Source organism: Myotis nattereri (genome assembly GCF_964212035.1).
Source record: "Myotis nattereri genome assembly, chromosome: 14".
NCBI lineage: Eukaryota > Metazoa > Chordata > Mammalia > Chiroptera > Vespertilionidae > Myotis > Myotis nattereri.
The window spans coordinates 8,864,049-8,875,008 of NC_138089.1; the positions used below are offsets into that span (position 1 = coordinate 8,864,049).

A 10,960-nucleotide genomic window follows, 5' to 3' on the forward strand; every position below is an offset into this window, starting at 1 on the left:
GGAGCAGGCCTAAGCCAGCAGGTCATTATCTCCCGAGGGGTCCCAGACTGAGAGAGGGCACAGGCCGGGCTGAGGTACCTACCCTCCCCCTCCCCCCCCCCCCAGTGCACAAATTTTTGTGCACCGGGCCTCTAGTTAAGTTAATAACAATGTACCTACCTATATAGTTTAAGTTTAAAAAATTTGGCTCTCAAAAGAAATTTCAATCATTGTACTGTTGATATTTGGCTCTGTTGACTAATGAGTTTGCTGACTACTGGTTTAGTATATCCCTCACATTGGCCTTGCCTGCAAAATATACCTAGAATCCAACTACCTATCACCACCACCACTACTACCATCTGGTCCAAGTCGCCGTTATATCTGACTTTAATCATTGCTCCGGAATCCTAATAGGTATCCCTGCTCTCATACTTGCTCCCCAGTCAATGTCCACAGGAAGAGTCACCTGTTACTCCAAGAAAAAGACAAGTTTTTGTAAGAATCCACAAAGCCCTGCGTGATCTGACCTCCTGTTATCTCTTGGCGCTTCTCTTCAATCACCCTCCCCGTTGTCCCCGACACTGCATTCACTCAGCTCCATGGCTTTCCTCAAAACACAGGCGTGGTCCTTCCTCAGGGCCTTTGCATTAGCTTCTCCCACTGCCTACAGGGTCTTTCCCCAGATATTCTCAGGCTCATTGATGACTCCCTTCAGAGTCTGCTCAGAGGTCTTAACAGTGACGTGTGCCAGGAGTTACTTTCTCTGTAGAATGAGATGCTATGTAATTATTTACCTATGTGTTTATTGCCTATCTATCCTCATTAGCATTGAGAACAGACACTGTGGTTTTATTCACTCTTTTATCTCCGATGCCTAGAATAGAGCCTGACGCTTAAAAATATTTATCGATAAATATTTGCAAAAAATAATTAATTTAATGCTTCATGTCTCAGAGCAAATATCCATCTCCTTAGAGTAGATTAATCCATCTGAAATGCCCTTCCACAATTCACTCTCTGGCCTATTGCCTTGTTTATTTCCTTATCGTAATTGTAAGGATCTGTGCTAACTTAGTTGCTACTTTATTTATTTGTTTATGATGTATTCCTCGCAAACACACTAGAGTGAATCCCACAGGGGCCAGGGCCTTATCTATCCTCGTGCTACTCAGCATAGCACCTAACACAGTGGTCACCACAAATGTTTCCATACAAATGTAGACAAATATAGTGCTTTCTCTATGCCTTTTTAAAAATAATATATTTTTATTGATTTCAGAGAGGAAGGGAGAGGGAAAGAGATAGAAACGTCAATGATAAGAGGGAATCATTGATCAAGTGCCACCTGCACACCCCCACGGGTGATCAAGCCCACAACCCAGGCATGTGCCCTTGACCGGAATCAAACCCACGCAGGCCGATGCTCGATGCATTATGCCAAACCAGCTAGGGCTCTATGCTCTCTCTCTCTTTTTTTTTAATATATATGTTATTGATTTTTTTACAGAGAGGAAGGGAGAGGGATAGAGAGTTAGAAACATCGATCAGCTGCCTCCTGCACACTCCCTACTGGGGTTGTGCCCGCAACCAAGGTACATGCCCTTGACCGGAATCGAACCTTGAGTCCACAGCCTGACGCTCTATCCACTGAGCCAAACTGGTTAGGGCAGGCTCTTTGCCCTCTTGATATTGTCCTATTAAATCTTCATTCCAAACCTCTGAGGTAAATGATGTCATCTCCATTCTATTTATGAGAATACCAGAGCCCAGGGAAGCTAATAACTGCCTAAAGTTACTTAGAAAATGAGTCACAAAACCCAGGTGAAACTCTAAGTCCACTCTCTTTCCGTTGCATTGCTCTGTAGGGAAGCCAGCCAGAGATCCATAAAATCTTTCTGACATAACACCCTGATTTGATAAAGAAGATATTTTGTCTAAAGTGTTAATAATCAATAATATACTTTATTGTGACTTTAAAAAGGGAATTCAACATTTTAATGCAAATGAATAATAAGCTATTTAGCCCTGTGAGAACAAGATGTTTGGGAAGATAAGCCTTTCACTCCCTTTAATGACTCCGAAATGGCAGCTAATTTTCCGGGCTACACCTAGGGGATGATGGTGTAATGGAGGAGGATTAGATTTAGAATCCAGGTCTGTCACAAGTTAGTCTTTGAGAATTATGTCACCTCTCTGAGTGGCAATTTTCTCACCAAAATAGTGAGAACAATGCACACTTGAAGAACCTGCAGAGATCAGAAGAATAGCAAAGCATGCCAACGTGTCTGTTGTGACCTCCACATTATTGTCACCCCATCCTGGGGTGTCCCCTGCACTGCACAGAAGCCGGAACTGCAATCCCCAGAATCCCTGTGACCCGGTATCTCCACCTTGGATTCCACCAGGGGAAGCACTTGTAGAAGAAAGGGGGGGGGGGAGGCGATTACTTTAAGAGGGCTTGCAGCAGATGCGGCTGCGCAGCAGTGTCTGGGCACACCCCTGCATCGCCCACTCCAGTGCCATAGGCATCTGAGGAAATGGGCTGCATCTTCTGAAATCCCCCCCAAAACACACACACCATGTGGTCAGCTGAGCTGGTCAGCGGGCTTCCTGGGCGCCTGAGAGTCAAGTCAGCTGTCAGCGAGGGTCCAGACCAGCAGCTCAGGGCTGCAGGCCGAGATGATTGCAGGAGCTCTCCTCACCTTTCTTCCCTCACACTTTGCAAAAACTGCACAAGCCTCCAATTCCCTAAATGCAGCCTCTTTACACTGGAACACACAGAGCGGTTTCTGTTTGAGTCCCAGGCAATATTAACGACGTATGCATGTTGAGCCCTGGCCTGAGTGGCACGTGCTTCGTGTGCTACGCGTCTCCTTGAACTTCTGCCATGGCCTAGGGAGGAGCTTCTACCAATTAGCCTGTGAGGAAACTGAGACTTAAAGAGGTAATTTGTACCCAATTTGTAAGCACCAAAGTGGGAATTAGTAAGTGTTCTACTTAGTTCAGGCTGCTATAACAAAGCGCCATAGACTGGGGGCTTAAGCAACAGTTTTCCCTCCCACGGTCCCGGAGGCTGGAAGTGCAGGGTCAGGACGCTCTGTGGTTGGATGCCGGTGAGGCTCCCTTCCTGGGTGCCGACTGCTGACTTCTGAGGTGTATCTTCACATGTCAGCAAGGGGAGCGAGCTCTCTGGGGTCCCTTTTATAAGAGCAACAACCCCATTCATGAGGGATCCACCCTCATAACCTAATTATTTCCCAAAGGCCTCACCATTTAAAGCCACCACACTGAGGTTTAAGTTTTCAAAATATGAATGGCGGGGAGGGGAGGAGGGGAGGAGACACAAACATGTTGTCCATAATAACAAGAAAGTACATGACAAACTGAAAGGCACTGCAGCGATGAGTGTGCATGGCTGTATATTCTTTCCCTGCAGAATTGCCCACAAGCATGAGGGCAAACCCCTCCTTCGGGGACTGGGTCCTCAGAGTTTCTCTATTCTAGGATTTCTTGACCTGGCATTATTGACGTTGGCCTGGATAATTTTTGTTTTGCCGGGAGGGGCTGATCTGTGCATGGCAGGATTTTTGCAGCATTTCTAGCCTCTACCCACTACTAAACACCCTCACTATGAGTGTGACAACCAAAAATGCCTCAAGTGCTGTCAGGTGGCCCCTGGAGGGCAAATGTATCTTCTTGTCTCCACCCCCAGGCCCTCTCTCAGGACCACTGAGTTGGACGATTGGAGTTCTGAGCTCTGGGACTCAGCTCTGATGGCCACAGAGCTCGCCCTCACTGAGACCCTTCCCTGGGTCCCTGGGTCCCTGGGTCCCTGGGTCCCTGGGTCCCTGGGTCCCTGGGTCCCTGGGTCCCTGGCAGCAGACAGGCTCTGCAGGGAGTGCTGGCTTTTAGAAAACCTAAAAAGAAGATGCATGGTTATTGTGTTCATTATTTCAACATTTCTGGTTTAAAAATATTAAAACCTGCTACAGCAAAAACTAGGAAAGTGTGCACACCAGCCTGCTCGCCGTCATGACATCAGGGATGTGGCTGGAACGAGAAGAGAGGGACGATGAGCTTTTTCTCCATGTGCTTCTGCTGTGGTTGGCTTAGTAGGATGAGCAAAACTTTTCCAAATACTTTTTCAAGGCATTTTATTGATTACAACTAAACAGGCAGTAAAAAATAGTGCATCCAGTATGTGTAGACCACGGTGAAGGACACCAAGAAGAAGCACACAAAGCCACCAATTGCTTCTGGAAAGATCGGGAGGTTTGAAATGCTGAGTGTTTTGGGGAAATACTTTTGGAATGTTCTTCAGTATTCTAGGAATGACCACTCATATTGTGGGTCCTAAAGCACAACACTAAGCGGAAAATGAATTTGGATACATCATTGCCTTGTGTCCTAGCAGACCCAAATCATAGGCAACAGGACTTGATTCTCCACGTGCAAAGAGCTGGCTGAACCCTCTGCCTACTTACTTCTCCCTCATGCAGCCAACCCAGGGCAGGTGGTTCTGCCCTGAGGGAAAACCAAGAGTGCTGATTGTTTACATCCCTCCTTCCATTAACATCAGCCACTAAGGTTATAGATTCTTTGAGTTAAGGACTAAATTACTCAACTCTAGAAACCTACAAAAACCTAGTACGTTTCCTAACTAACTGAATAACTAACTGAATTCGACTCTGAGTGTAAGGACACCAATGGTACAGAAATCTGATTTTCAGCAACTACTCAGAGAGATTTTTGTACAGACACTATAACCTTTTCATACAGTATGCATTTAATAAATATTTTTCGTTGTTATAAATTGATTCAGATGAAGCCAAGTGAATCTTTCATTGAACGCTGAACTATGAAGAGATACTGAGTTTAAAAGATGCAGGTTTCCCAAGCTTGGCATCTCCCGACGATAAACCTCTGTGATTTGGGTAAAAGCAGAGTCGCTTTCCAATAAGCATTTAAAAGTCCTTTAGAAATGACATGATTTCAACATCATGGCAAATGGCTCCAGATTCCAGCAGAATTTGGAAATTAAGTCCAATATCTGGGCAAACTATTAGTCAACTCTATTCCTCTGAGAAGTGTTTGAGAGCAAATGATTATTAACAACATCACCAGAAGGTCATTTCATCCCCGTCCTGATTTCATTTTAGAGGATCTAAATTTCCTGCTCCCTGGATGTCTGCCTGGAGCAATCAAATCATCGCCATGCCGCCAGCTGAAGGGGGCAGACATGGACACACACATCTGCGGGCATCGAGCTTCCACGTTTCAAGTCACTGTAAGTTTGAAGCCATGTTCGAACTCAGAAGGGATGTGCTGTAAATGATGATGTACAAGGGAGACAGGAGCATCTCTTCAAACCTACTCTACAAAGAAGGCAAAGGCGATGCAAAGGCAATTCTCAGCACTCAACAAACAGAGGGAAATAGGTTTAAAAGAGTAAATAAACATTAATTTGTCTTTATAGAAAGGCTGTTAAATTAAATTTGTACTAAAAGGATGAAATTTGGGGGAAATGATACACTAAAGGCTTCATTTTAAATTATAAATTTTTGTCTAAAGAGCAAATTGTCTTAAAGGCCCCGTTTTATTACTCAGCACTGTTTTCACTTTCTGAAATATTTTGCATTATATTTTAATTAAAGTTATAATTACAGAACTAAATATAATTAGCTTCTTTCTTCACAAGAAATTGGAAGTGAACTTACTTTATTAAATTTTCAATTTGTTTCCAGCAGTGTTCCATAGTTTATTCTAATTAATTAAAGGAGAGCTCATAAATATTTTATCAACATGGAAATGTGATTAAAAACTCAAGAATTTTTCCCTTGATTTTTAAATTTTATGCCCTTAATTTTGGGCTTGTGCAGATGGATGCAGATGAAGTGGAAGGGGGAGCCCTCGGTGTGTTCCCTCTTGACCTGATGCTTAGCAACAAGGCTGGCTGAAGCATTTATTGCACCACTTTCTTTCTTTCTGGGTCAGCATTTTGAAGTCAATTTGAAGTGTTCCCAAAGGAGGAAAGGCAAGCAGCAGGCGTCCTTCATCCTTCCCCAGGGGGCACAGTTGTGGATATTTCTGTCTGCCTCCCCCGCTCCCACAAACCCTCCTGAAGCAGGAATTCCACAAGGACTGGTGCTCTGTTTGTTTTGTTGGTTGTCCATCCACAGCACCAAAAAGGGCAGCCAGCGCAAAGGAAGTGCTCAATAATTGTTTCTTGAGTGAGTGAATAGAACCAAAGTCCCCAAAATTGTCCCTCTGAAGACTAGTTCGAAAAAAAGATAAGTATTTGTTCAAAGATGCCCATGGCAAGTAAGGGAGCAGGCTTAGTTTCCTTTTTTATTTCCATTTTATTGAAGTATAATTGACACATAAAAGTTTAAAGTGTACATCATGTTGACTTGACATACATACACATTAGGAAAGGATTTCTCCCATGTATTTAACATATCCATCACCTTATATATTTATCTCTTTTTTTTTTTGGTAGGAATGTTTAAGTTTTACTCTTTTAGCAAATTTTACTTGTACAAATATAGTGTTATCAACTCTAGTCACCATGGTTTACATTAGATCCTCAGACCTTAATCATCATACCGTTGAAAGTTTGTACACTTCTAACAACCTCTACCTATTTTCCCTACCACCCAGCCCCTGGTAGCCAATTTTCATTTTATTTTATTTTATTTTATTTTTTATTTTATTTTTATTTTTTTATTTTTTTTATCACAGTTTGCATTCAACACTTTGTTGTATTAGCTTTGAGTGCACAGCACAGCAGATAGATGTTCATATGGTTACAAAATATTCCCTCCGATAATTCCAGTGCCCACCTGGCACCATACAGAATTATTACAATACTAGTGGCCCAATGCATGAAATTCGTGCACTATGGGGGTGGAGGTGCGTCCCCCAGCCTGGCCTGTGCCCGCTCACAGTACGGGAGCCCCGTGATCAATCACCCCAAAGAGGTAGGCCAGAGCGGGGGATCCTGCCTCTGCAATGTGCGTGGGGCCATGGGAACCCCGGTGGAAGCCACACAGAACAGCTGCCAGGACAGGCCCCTGTGCCACACACTCAGCATCAAGCCCCGCCCACCCTGGTGATGGCATGATGGCGTGATGGCGTGAGGGCGTGACAGCCATGTTAGTGTAGATTGTAAACTATATTCCCTGTGCTATACTCTACATCCCTGGGACTGTTCTGTGACTACCAATCAGTACTTCTCAATCCCATCACCTTTTTTAACCCCATCCCCACTCCCCTCTGGTCTCCACCTGTCTGCTCTCTGCATCTATGAGTCTGTTTCTATTGTGTTTGTTCCTTGATTTCGTTGTTTAGATTCTACATGTAAGTGACAGCATACAGTATTTGTCTTTCTCTGTCTGGCTTATTTTACTTTGGTACCTAACCACTTTTCTACACTCAGCTTCTATGAGATTTTTTTAAAAGTCAAACTCATAGAAACATAGTTTCTTAATAGAAATTGCTTCCAAGAAGCAGATCAAATGAGTACTTTGGCCCATTCTTTGTGACCAGAAATGTTTTTTTCTCCTACTTGGTATCTCATAAGACTAGTGTTCTGCAAAGCATATATTGGGAAATGCTGCTGTGTGTCTCTGGGGCTTTGGAAATCTTTTGTTTAACCTTAAGTGCATAATCATGCAGTCAGTCATGTCTCTCAGTTCATGGTACATGATCATTACCGACCTGGGGTGCAAAGCCACCATCTTGATTAATTGACTGATCGATCCATTCACCCCTAACTCTATTTCCTTCTTAATCCCACACAAGCAACCATTTCACTGGGTTGAATGCATGTGTTTTTGTTAATATTGTGTTGGCTGGAGGAGGCACGGAGGTGATGTGGAAGGAAGTGACATCTCTGAATACCAGTATTCCTGCTTGTGTACAGTTCAACTTTCTTTTTTTAAAAAATATATCTTTTAATTGATTTCAGAGATGAAGGGAGAGAGATAGACAGAAACATCAATGATGAGAGAGAATCATTGATTGGCTGCCTCCTGCACGCCCCCTACTGGGGAAGTGATCAAGCCCGCAACCCGGGCATGTGTCCTTGGCCGGAATCGAACCTGGGAGTCTTTAGTCCACAGGCCGACACTCTACTCACTGAGCCAAACCGGCTAGGGCCAGTTCAACTTTCTGAAGACTTTAATCTTATACAGACAGACAGACATTGCTGGAAGCTGGTCCATCATTGCTGCTTGACACAGTCGCTGCAGGGAAGAAACATCTGCACAGCATATGTTTCAAGGGACCTGCCGTATATGGCATACTGTTCTTAATATGTTTGCTCCCCTTCTTGGCGCTATGTGTTTTAACCAAGGTCACCTCTCTGAGAAAGGTTGTTTCCCCCAGGTAGGGATTTTTCCCTGAAGTTAGGGAGGGAATAAAACCCCTTAACTAAGTGCCAGGCGGGTAGTTAATCACTTTAACTACAAACAATCATGCTTAAGCTACATAATCTCTACTCCCTGGAATGGAGATAAGAAACGCCTTAACCTTTGGAATAGAAATTGATAGGATTAAAATCAACTGGTATAAATACAGATGTAACAAGACAATATAACACAGAACTTGGCTGGAGATCCTGGCTAGAGAACCTGGCTAAGCTGCTGATCAACTGAACGCTGTCTCCGTGACCTTCCTTCTTCGCCGACTCCGTCCACACCTTTGGGAACCCCTGGACCTGCTGGGGTTGGACCCCAACACTAAGGAGCACGCTGTGGTTAAACCTCAAGCAGAGCATGATGGCTTCAGCACTGAGGTATGTCTCCAAGTTCAAGTCCTTTGTGATCTTGTTCTTCACCCCGATACTGCTGCTGCCACTCATCATTCTGGTGCCCACCAAGTTTGCCAGGTGTGCCTACGTCATCATCGTCATGGTCACTTACTGGTGCATGGAAGTCATCCCTCTGGCTGTCACTGCCCTCTTGCCTGCCTTGCCTTTCCCACTCCTCAAAGTTCTGGACTCCAATCAGGTGTGTGTCCAGTACATGAAGGACATTAGCATGCTGTTCCTGGGAGGCCTCCTCGTGACAGTGGCCGTGGACCGCTGGAACCTGCACAAGAGAATCACCCTGCGCACACTCCTCTGGGTGGGGACCAAGCCTGCACAGCTGATGCTGGGCTTCATGGGCGCCACCGCCTTCCTCTCCATGTGAATCAGCAACGCAGCCGCCACAGCCATGATGGTGCCCATAGTGGAGGCCGTGCTGCAGCAGATGCAGGCCACCACCACAGCCAGCGAGGCCGGCCTGGGCGAACTGGAGCTGGTGGACATTGGCAAGACTGGTGAGCTGCCAGGGAGCCAAGTGATTTTTGAAGGCCCTGCAATGAGACCACAAAGAATTGTGACAGGAAGAACATTTGCAAGGCCATGACACTGTGCGTGTGCTACGCGGCCAGCATCAGAGGCACTGCCACCCTGACCGGGACAGGACCCAACGTGGTGCTCTTGGGCCAGATGCACGAGCTGTTTCCTGAGAGCAAAGACACCGTGAACTTCGTCTCCTGGTTTGGATTTGCCTTCCCCAACATGCTGATCATGCTGCTGCTCTCCGGGTTTTGGCTCCAGTGTATTTTTATGGGATTCAATTTTAAAAAGGTTTGGGGCTGCAGTCTGGAGGAAAAGAGTAGTGAGAAAGCTGTTGCAGGAGGAATACAGGAAGCTGGGACCCTTCTCCTTCGCCAAGGGCAACGTCCTGCCCTGTTTCCTCCTGCTGGTCACCCTGTGGTTCTCCCGGGACCCAGGCTTCATGCCTGGCTGGATGTCAGTCGCCTGGATGGAGGGCGAGACAAAATATGTCACCGATGCCACGGTGGCCATCTTCGTGGCCATATTACTATTCATTGTGCCTTCGCAGAAGCCCAAGTTCAACTTCTGCAGCCAGACTGAGGGAGAAAGAAAGACTCCGTTGTATCCGCCTGCACTGCTGGTTTGGAAGGTGACCCAGGAGAAAGTTCCCTGGGGCATTGTGCTGCTGGGGGGCGGATTCGCTCTGGCGAAAGGATGCGAGGCCTCGGGGCTGTCTGAATGGATGGGGAAGCAGATGGAGCCCTTGCACGTTCTGCCCCCAGCAGCCATCTCCTTGGTCTTGTCCTTGCTCATCGCTGTGTTCACTGAGTGTGCAAGCAACGTGGCCACCACCACCCTGTTCCTGCCCATCTTTGCCTCCATGTCCCGTTCCATTGGCCTCAACCCGCTGTACGTCATGCTCCCCTGCACCCTGAGTGCGTCCTTTGCCTTCATGTTGCCTGTGGCCACCCCACCTAACGCCATCGTGTTTGCCAACGGACCTCAAGGTTTCTGACATGGTGAAAACAGGAATAATGGTGAAGATAATTGGAGTCTTATGTGTGTTTCTGGCGATCAACACCTGGGGACGGGTCATGTTTGACCTGGACAATTTTCCTGACTGGGCTAATGTGACTCATATTGAGACTTAGGAAGAGCCTCAAGAGCATAACACAGCCCCGCCTTCCTGAGGACTCCCGAAGCTTCCGGCAAGACATATACATATGTGTGGAAATACAGGGGGACTAAAACTGAGCCACATTCGTTTAATTGTATTTCAGATAAATACTATAACCAATCTTAAGTGAAACAGAAAGAGAACAAGAAGGGAGGAAATAAAGAAGGGAGAGAAGGAGGCAGGGAAGAAGGGAGGGAGGGGAAGAAGGAAAGATAAGAGAAAGAAACTAATCCAAGTAATTGATGATACACATTCAGTTTGGGGCAGAATGGGGTAGGGTGAGACGAGGGCAAGAATTTCAAACAAATTCTCAACTGTTTTTCAGAAGGCTTGCTTTTTGTAATGAATGAGCAAAGCAATTGTAAGCAGTTTTAGATGTATTGTAAGACTGGGCAAGTGAATACATTTGGGAGCCAGGTTTCTCAATCAGGAAGAAGGTACATAAAAGCATGACGTGCCCCGGTGAGGTTGAG

General features: G+C 45.7%; 1 pseudogene across 1 annotated transcript; it reads left to right on the forward strand.

The window, feature by feature from the left end:
• Positions 1-8,762: 8,762 nt before the first annotated feature.
• Positions 8,763-10,461, forward strand: LOC308530108 (Na(+)/citrate cotransporter-like; annotated as a pseudogene). Its single transcript has one exon. The product of its transcript is annotated as a Na(+)/citrate cotransporter-like (transcript).
• Positions 10,462-10,960: the final 499 nt, after the last annotated feature.